This window comes from Tachysurus fulvidraco, chromosome 17 (genome assembly GCF_022655615.1).
Source record: "Tachysurus fulvidraco isolate hzauxx_2018 chromosome 17, HZAU_PFXX_2.0, whole genome shotgun sequence".
Lineage (NCBI taxonomy): Eukaryota > Metazoa > Chordata > Actinopteri > Siluriformes > Bagridae > Tachysurus > Tachysurus fulvidraco.
The window spans coordinates 19,337,562-19,347,259 of NC_062534.1; positions in this window are offsets into that span (position 1 = coordinate 19,337,562).

The following is a 9,698-nucleotide window of genomic DNA, read 5'->3' on the forward strand; positions in this document are numbered from 1 at the left end:
AGATGCTGACAAAGGCATGGTCTGCGATCTATGCAAGGGTATTTTTTGTTTCTTCCTGTCATTTATAATTTAACCATATAATTAAATCAATAAATTTTTAAGGATCAGTTCTCTGGCTTATGTGTATTTATCATTATTATTCTTACAGTGTTTGTCAGTTTAGGACACATTTTGTGTCTTGGTTGTGAATGTTGAAGGACATTGGAAAAGCTAGATTGAACCTGACCGCTCTGTTACAGTGAAGTCACCTTTTGTCCTTAGTAAAAAACTTTTGCCTTACTCATGGGTAATTAGAGTAGCAGCACACAGCAATCTAAGAGGAAATAACAAATGAAAAGAGCAAAAAAAAGGAAAAGAATGTCTGTGTGTGCATAATCCTAAAGAAAAGATGTATGTATCTTTGAAAGTCCTCTAACTGTTCTACTTTTATCCTATAATGTTATTGCATATTTATAATTAATTACAGAATAATTTCCATAACTTCCATCACCATTTCTGTCTTTATATTGTGTGTTTGCATCTTATAAACCATCTTATAAAGGTGAATCTAGGTTACACAGAGAAGATCTCAGGGAGGGGATGTTATAAATGTAGCTTCATTTGTTTATACTCATGCTTATGCTTTTTTTTTTTTTATTTGTTTTCCTTTCAATATTCAACCTTTTATTAGCATGTCTTAAAATTCAGATTCATGCTGTATTCAACAGAGAATTAGACAAAACTGTGTATACACTCAGGTAAAATAAAGAAGACCAAGGAATCTACTTAAATGAACAAGTTTAAGCAAACTTTTAGTGTGTTAAAAAGTAATAGGTGTGGCAAATTAAAATGAGTTATGAAATTTGTGTCTCCCTTTTTGCATGTGATATAAAATTTAATAGCAGTAACCACCTCAGCTGTTGTTCATATCTTCTGACAATGTAATATTCACATTTATTCATTAGATCTGTTCAAATCTCAGCAGTCAGCTACTTTACTATTTTCAATTTTATTGATATATACCAACAAATATATTATACACCTATAACATATTATAAACGGTTATACACCTTTGAAAATGTAACGATGAAAATGCATATTTCCAGAGTCACATTCATTCATTTATTCATTCCTTCAATCATTCCTTCAACCATTCATTCATTCATTCATTCATTCATTCATTCATTCATTCATTCATTCATTCATTCATTCATTCATTCCTTCGTTCATTGTCATATCTAATGATTTTGGGTCTGTTGATGAAGGAGAGTGTGATTGGTGCTAAATGTTTCCTTTCTGTAAAAATCCACTGCACTCTTCTACTCATTTGCAGCTCTGCAGCTTGTCTCTTTTCTTCTCTCTGCTGCAGCCTTGGGTGTGGGTTGAGCTGGAATCAGGCCGAGTGCATCTTCCTCAGGAAAATACAGAGAGAGAGAGAGAGAGAGAGAGAGAGAGAGAGAGAGAGAGAGAGAGAGAGAGAGAGAGAGAGAGAGAGAGAGAGAGAGAGAGAGAGAGAGAGAGAGAGAGAGAACAGACAGAGGAGTGTATCTCATCTCAGTTCTGTCTTGGGTTGACATATCCAGATGTGGGATCTATTGTGATCTTTCTGCTCTGTTGCTCAGTCTCTTTAGAGTGACATACAGCCCTGGGGCAGTGCCAGACTGACCGTGTAGGCTAGCAGCTCTTTGACAGCATGCGCCTTTTAATTCAGCTAGATCACATTAGACTGACAAACAGACAATGACAGACAATGACAATGAGTTGATGCTTCTAAACCAGTTGAATATTTAAGGTTACTGGGCTGAGAGGGAGTATTTACTTTTGACAATTATTATGCCAAAAATGTACAGCTCCACTGTTTAGTTTTTTAACACCCCATAAAAACACAAACGGTTTGCCTGAGCAAGGATGCCTGCATGGAGGTCCATCTTGAAGTGATGCAGCCCGATATGGGACATACAAATGCAAATGTAAGTCATTTGTTCTGTCCACTGTATATAGTGAAATGACCGGACATTGTTGGACAGTCCTGAGAATCTTTGTGCTGTTGGTCAAATCAAGCAATAATTTTACTTGATGTTACTGTAATGTTTGGATGAATGGACTCTTTAGTTCATTCATTCATTCATTCATTTTTATTTATCATATGTAAACTTTATCCTTGTCAGGGCTGAGATGGTTCCACAGCCTATCCTGGGAACACTATGAATGAGGTAAGTATCCAATTTGGATGGGTCAATCCTAGGAACATTTTTGAGCTCTAATGACAGAAATTTCCAAAAGATTTAAAAGCATAAGAAATTAAGTTGGTGCAAGTTAGCTAAAGCTAGCTGCTCAGTGTTCTTTTCAGAGCAATGTCATCAAAACATAGTTGTGTGTTGCCTCTGCTAGTCCATTGTGAAGTGATGTCCATCATGAAGTCCATTTAGTACACTTGTAGGACATCAATCCTCTTGTCAAAATTCTTTATTTTGTTTTCATTTGAAATGTAAAAATTGTAACAACAGCGTATAATTTCATAGATTATTTTACTATACATGTAATGATTCTCAGGTTTATATTGTTATGTTAAGTGTGTATTGTAGGTACAGCGACATTTGTCTGTATTTGTGTTATAAATGATCCTACTTTACAAAACAAGATTCTGATTGCTGTGTAGGGGAAGTTTTACTGCTTACCCTATCTGTTTATTCATAAGTGTCTTTAATGGTAGAACACCAGCTATGGTTCATTAAAAAAACAGATGAAGTGAATTCCCAAAAGCTGTTACTACTTTCGATTACTAAGGGCAACTTAACTGTGTACTGTGAACTTTAAATAGACCTCAGTCAGGACTGCTAGTGCATGGAAAAGAGCTTTCTGAATTGGCCAACGTGATGAACAGACAAGTTCATCCTCATTGGCTGGATGTTTTGCCACATCATTTGTTCTTTCTCCAGTTTACAGCCGCAACACAAAAACTAGATGATCTTGAAAGCTGATCAAATGTGCTGCCAAATATTACAAAAAGTATCTTGAATTTTTTTTAAATTACAGATGTTTAACTCACAAAAATCAGGATACAAAAAAAACAATACACACATACACTTGCATGAAACAAATTATACTGCTGTGGATTGAAACACATAGAGTACAATAATGAACAACACTATACAAAGATATTATTGTGTTAATTGTTTATATAATGCATTATATATTTCACAATGCAGTACAACAAAAGTTTATATTGCACAGCCAAATTCACATATTAATGCGTCCCTCCCATCATCTACATCATCTATTTATTCTCTTTTGGTCCACTTTATGGCCTTCTTCCTCTTTACATTATCTTCATAATGCTGCTGTCAGCCATGGTTAATAATTAAGACCATAGCCATCATTTCATCCATCTTGAGTAAATGCGCAGAGCTCGTTGTCAGATGAAGGCCAGTAAATGTCAGTGCTTGTGCATGGATAGCTAACATCACTGAACAGACACAGTTCATTTGTGAAACTTGAATTGTTTCTGTGAAGGTGAAATAGTCCAGAAAAAAAAAAACAGTTGATAAGTGATAAATTGCAAAGCTGTGCCCAAAAAAATTCCAAACACACCATAGCGTCACAGCTGTGGCTTTGCCATGTAAGCATCTGCAGAGATGTACATGTGAGGTGTATGTTTTTAACGCTGATATAAACATTCATTATGGTGGAATACGGAATCTGTGTCTTGAGCCAGAACCACTCAGCGTGTCATTGTGTCTTTCATTGCATCTGCAGTTTCCTGTTTCACTCATTCTGTCTGTCCATCTGTCTGTTCTCTGCACTCCTCCCATCATGGGTACCTGAGCTGGGCTTGACCTTGCTGATTGCGGGGATATGATCTCACCTTACAGACTGTGTCTCCTCTCCGCACTGCCGCATCAGCCTGCGGCACTGAGGAGGAACACACACTTTCACTCATTACACACCACAGCGCCATACCGTGCAGTTCACACTAAAACGATCGATGTTACTTAGGTTAAAATATATGGCTCATCAATCATGGATGGACAATCATGCTTGTGAGCTGAGACACTGAACAGCTCATGGGTACACTGGGAAACTTTTCTGTTTACCTTATGAGACTTGAGTCTTCCTGTTTACTCAGTGTTTAAGTGATGAGAATATAATCATGTAAATGGTCAATGAAAAGAATCTTGTTAAAATGTCAACGTGAAAATGAAAACATCCAGCATTTATGCTTGTATTGAGTGGGAAGGATGATAATCCGTGGACTCCAGTTATGGTAATTAAGAAGATTTTGCAGAAGTGTGAGGAAAGTTAAAAGTATGAAAAGTTGATATTAGTTATGAGTAAAACTTCTCTTAACTATGTTTAAAATGATATTAAGAAACAGATCTTTACTTTTCTCACTATGGGTAATCATTTGATTCTCTACAACTCAGCAGTTCTCTAATCTCTAGCTGTACATGAACACAACGATAAATCGAGTTGCTGTCTAGTTAAATTATCTAGAAACATGATATCTTTCACACACTGTGCTGCTTCACCAAGCATTTCCAATATAGAGTCTGTCTTCATTTTTCATTTAAAATTTGAGTTGTCACCCTCTGGCCTGTCTGATGTGACTCCACCCATCTGGATCACATGATATCTGGTGACATGAACAGGGAATTGTTGGTGCTGTTGTGAAAGTCACGCTTCTAAGTGCTCTTATCTGATATTGATTGATTGTAAGATGAGCCAGCAGTGACAAGTAAATGGTAAATTTAATTTAATGCATGCACTGCACCAGCACCAGACTGCAGCAGAGAAATCATTTAAATACTCTCTCACAATCGGAAAAATGACTAAATTAAACGAGTGCGTTTATGCAGACAGCATCATCTCTGTCGAGTCACACTATATTCTATCTGTTTATTTATCTGCAAACTATCTTTCTCCATTTCTGCTAAGAGCGGTCAAGGTCAGAAGGCTCTGCCTCCCTCAGGCTCCTGCAGTCTTCCACAAAACACAGAATTCAGCAGTTTATGGTGCCTGCGTGAGTGAGTGTGGGAGATAGAGATGCATACAGCAGAGACGAGTGCACTCATTACTCATTCAGCATGAACTGTAGCGTTACATTATGGTAGCACTGAGATAAGCACACTAAACAATGCAAACAGCTGAGTAGATTGTTAGTGCTGATTGGTTGAAAAGCCATTTAAAGCATATGCTTGCTAAAAGGTTTGATATAATTGGAAAGACCCAAGATTCAAACTGAGAATCACAATGAGAAGCTCTGTAACTTGTTAGGAAAATAATGACTATATTAATACAGATTTAGCTAGCACTGCATTAGGGATATGTTTATATAAAGAACTGAAGCTGAAATATATCAAATATATTACGGAGCTGTAGTTCCTTTCAGTCTGTGTTTTTTTTTTACTTGTAGAAATTTATCCCATTATAAAAGCTTTTGTCAGGCTGAAACAGTTGATTGAATGTCCTACAGCAGCCTGCACTAATGTCCTCAGCATAGCACTGCTGCAGAGTCTGCTGCAGGATGCACTGGGATGCACAGGTGCGGCATAGAGTGTGTGTGTGTGTGTGTGTGTGTGTGTGTGTGTGTGTGTGTGTGTGTGTGTGTGTGTGTGTGTGTGTGCAGAAAATATACTGCATAGTCTAAAAACTATCTTGTGTAATAATATAGGTACATTTAAGACTAGCTGTGAGCAATGCCACCCCCATAGCTCTTTTACTCTTTTACCCTCTCTCTCTCTCTCTCTCTCTCTCTCTCTCTCTCTCTCTCTCTCTCTCTCTCTCTCTCTCTCTCTCTCACCCCAGCTGCTGACTCACTGCCACTGGCCCGGAATATGCTGCCTTCCTGCATTACACACATGCTCACCTTCCTCCATTAGTGCCAAATCAGCATTTTTGTGTACGATTCATTGGGAAGGTGCTTTTCAGCAAAGACTCACATTATATCATATCACATCATATCATATCATATCATATATCATATCATATATCATGCAAAGGAACTTTATTTTATATACTTGGTTAGTGTGTCACATTATTGCTACAAATTTACGTCTGTTTTGTTGTTTACCCAAAGCAGAAGTTTGTCATTTTTAGAGCCCTCTGCTGACTGTTCTATATCATGCTTATTTCTGGGCCAGAAAAAAATAAAGTCTTTAATATGTCCAGCTCTTACACCTCTTTATCTGCACACTACTTCAAACAGACTTCACTTTTCATGCTAATATGACTGTAAGATCATTAATTAGCCAAGCCAGATCTCTGTGCACCACTCTTTCATTAAAATGTTTCTCCATAGTAGGAATATTTTGTGTCATATTATCAAGAATGTCACTGAAAATGGTGAGTGAGAAAACAAGCTTTTGCATTTTTGTTTTAAAGAGAGGGAAATCTGACCATTAGCCATTATATATATATTATGTGACATTATAACTGCATTAGTAAACATGAAATGCAAACACTAATTTTTCACAGAGTCACAAAATTACAAAAATATTTCTGGGTGTTTCTGGGTGGAGTTTTTCTATAAATAAAAGTGACCCTTGTCATTCACTTCTACACATTGCAGTCAGTTAGTCGACTCTGCAGTGATGTAAGAGCAGATGGAGAACATTGCAGAGATGAGCTCACCACATGCTGTATTACACACAACACATGCAGTGCATATCATCTAAATAACACTTTTGGCTCTACGGAGCAGCCTGTAAAATAGATCAGGGATTTTTTTTTAACAAAGTAAAAACACATTCTGTGGCTAATCAGCAATGTTAGAGACAATGTTAGTGTAATTATTCTCCACTATTTCAAAGAGTAGTGTTTCAAATCTGAAAAGATACCCAAAAAAACATTTGATGCAACATGTTTTAGTAGCATTTGTATTCATTGTATTGAATACAAATGAAAGAATAAATGATTTGTTATTTTGCTTAAAGGGGTGTACTTATATTTACAGTATTAGCTAGACTTCATCCTGAGTGGGTGCTATGGACTGAGGCTGTGGCTGAGGGTAAGTACAGTGCTGCCATCTTGTGGACATAAGTGGAACTCCATAACATTATAAAAGTAAACATGGGCAGTCATATATACTTATTGTTAGTTCAGCTGTGTGAATCTATCTGTATGGAAAGTATGAATGACGAAAAATTTGATAAAATTTACCTTTATGCTATACGTTGTAATAATTCATTAGCAATATGAAATGAAAATCGAATCCTAGCTCAATTGTGAAGTTATTATTTGCCCAAAGCCCTGGAGTCGATTCTCTGGTCCTAGTCACTGGGAAGAGTCGATTCATTGGCTTTGGCGGGGGGAAAAAACATAAATTATGTGAAGCAAATTTTCAAATAAAAATAGAACCAAACTCAGTATTCATGTATCCAAAACATTTTAACACTGATTATAAAATAACTTCTCAATGCAGTAAATTCAAATCAATTTGGCGCGAAATTGAACCAATCAGAAACAAGCCGGTGGTTAGCGGATATGACGTAACCGAGGTATATAAGCGAATGCAGCTAAGGGCTTAGGTCCAGAGAGTACGATTCCTAACCCTAGGTCAGTTGTTACTTCCTGTCCGGTGTGATTACTGTTTTGTCTCCAGCTTTCAGTAAGTAACAGGAAGTTTTCCCCATGGCGCTCCGGTTGTGTTAAAAAAAAAAGCTTGGAGCACGCTCTCTGGAGCTCGGTGTCTCCGGTTTGAGCGCGCCGTGTTGTGGACAGTCCTGCTGCCGCTAAGAGGTCTCCCCTCTGCCGCACTGCGCTCGAGCCCGGAGGATGTTACGCGCTGAGCAGATCAAACTGAGCGCGGCTACACTGCACATCTCTGTGATCATGCAGAAGCAGCCTTTGCTCAAACACATGCTTTCGTAAGCAATGTAAGCTTGGCGTTTCGTCTTTTCAGTGCTGACTTCATTTGTTATTTATTTTATTTAAATTGTGATTTTTAAAGCCTGCTTTATGCTCAGCCAGAAGCCCTGGACCACAAACGTGGAGTTTAGAAGAAAATGTACACGATGTTATAACGAGGTCCCCAGTTTTACAAACCTTAGCATTTGTTTCAGAAGTCATAGTACTGTTTATGGGGCGTTTTACGAACCTTTTTTTATTTTTTCATTCCACGACCCCATCCCCAGGTGGTGTTTATTTTATTTAAATAAAATAATTCTCCAAAGATTGTTTTCTAGAGACTAGAATTGAAACTTCCGAGAAATTTCCCTCAACTTAGTTTATTAAAGATCTATAATGCACCTAGAACATAATAAACTACCTTGTGTTCATTACACTTACATTTTACACTTCTGGATAGTCATTTTATAATTTTTATATATGATTTATAAAAATCTCTTCATCTAATCGCATTTAAGTAAAATTTCATCAGCCAAAATAAATAAATCCTGTTTGGATTGGTGATTTCTCTCTAAACTAACTTGAGAGAAACTTGATTACTGATTTAAAGTATGCGTCACAATGACACATTTTCAGTTTCAGAAAGTTTAAGCCCCCGAATTAGTCATTTATAATCAATTGATTTCCTGTTTTTAAATTAAACTCCAGTCATTATGCCAGCTTGATTTTATGGCCAGATACATGGCCTAATCCTAGTATCAGTGAAATGACTGTCCTACTCTAAATACCTTAATGATGAATCACCAAGGTTGCCAGGTGTTGTAAGGTTCTGCTAAACTCCACATACACAGAATTAATTTTGCTTTGTCTGGATTAAATGTTTTTTACTGGATATTTTACCTAGCCTAGTATCCTTTGGTCTTCTTGCTCCCTTTGAACAAATTGAAATGCTGCAATTTGGGGAAATGATGCATTAAAGTTATTCTGTAATCTGTCCCTTTTTTATTTTTTAAAAATAAAATCTTTAATACTTTACCCCGTTCCTCTCTTTGTTGGTTCTCCTTTAGAAGTCATTAAATATTTAACATGCATTTCATATTTATTTAATAAAACCCTATTTATTTATTTATTTATTTGCTAATTTATCTTGCAAAGACTGACTTGCAAATGGATGACTGAATCTGGTGTATAACACTTAAGTTTTACCAATATTCTGTCCAGTGCATTTCCTCTCCATCAGTTAAATATCAACTTCAGATTAAAATATAGGTCTAAACCAAATAAACAAACTTGTGTTTTGCTTAAATCTTTAAGCCCTATGGATACACTGCAGGGCTGGGCGATATGGCTGAAAACTGTATCACGATATCAGTGTTTCATATTGGTCGATATCGATAATTATTGAGATTTTTATAACCCATTTAAAATAAGGATTAAAATATATTACATTTAAACATTTTTATTTGAAACATACCCTTCCACTGATCATAATCTCCTCAGTTATTAAGACAAATGTCAACAATCAGGAAAACTCAATTATAATTTAAACATAAGTCTAAAGTCACAATGAACACTTAACAATTCTCAACATTTAAGGTGCAAAATGACAAATGTAGGAAATGCTTAAAGTGTAATAGAATAGTGCAGTGTTAAATATAAACATAGAGAAACCTGAGAATTTAGTGCTAGGAAGTTAACTAGCTCTTCACATTCTGGTGAATAAAGTGTTTTACAATATATGCAGTTTTTTTTAAACATAAATAAAACTGAGGTAGACTGAGATTAGGGTGTAGCTATCAAATATTTTAGTAATCAAGTATTCTACCAAAAATGTAATTGATCGAGTAATCAGATAAAATAAATACATTAAAATA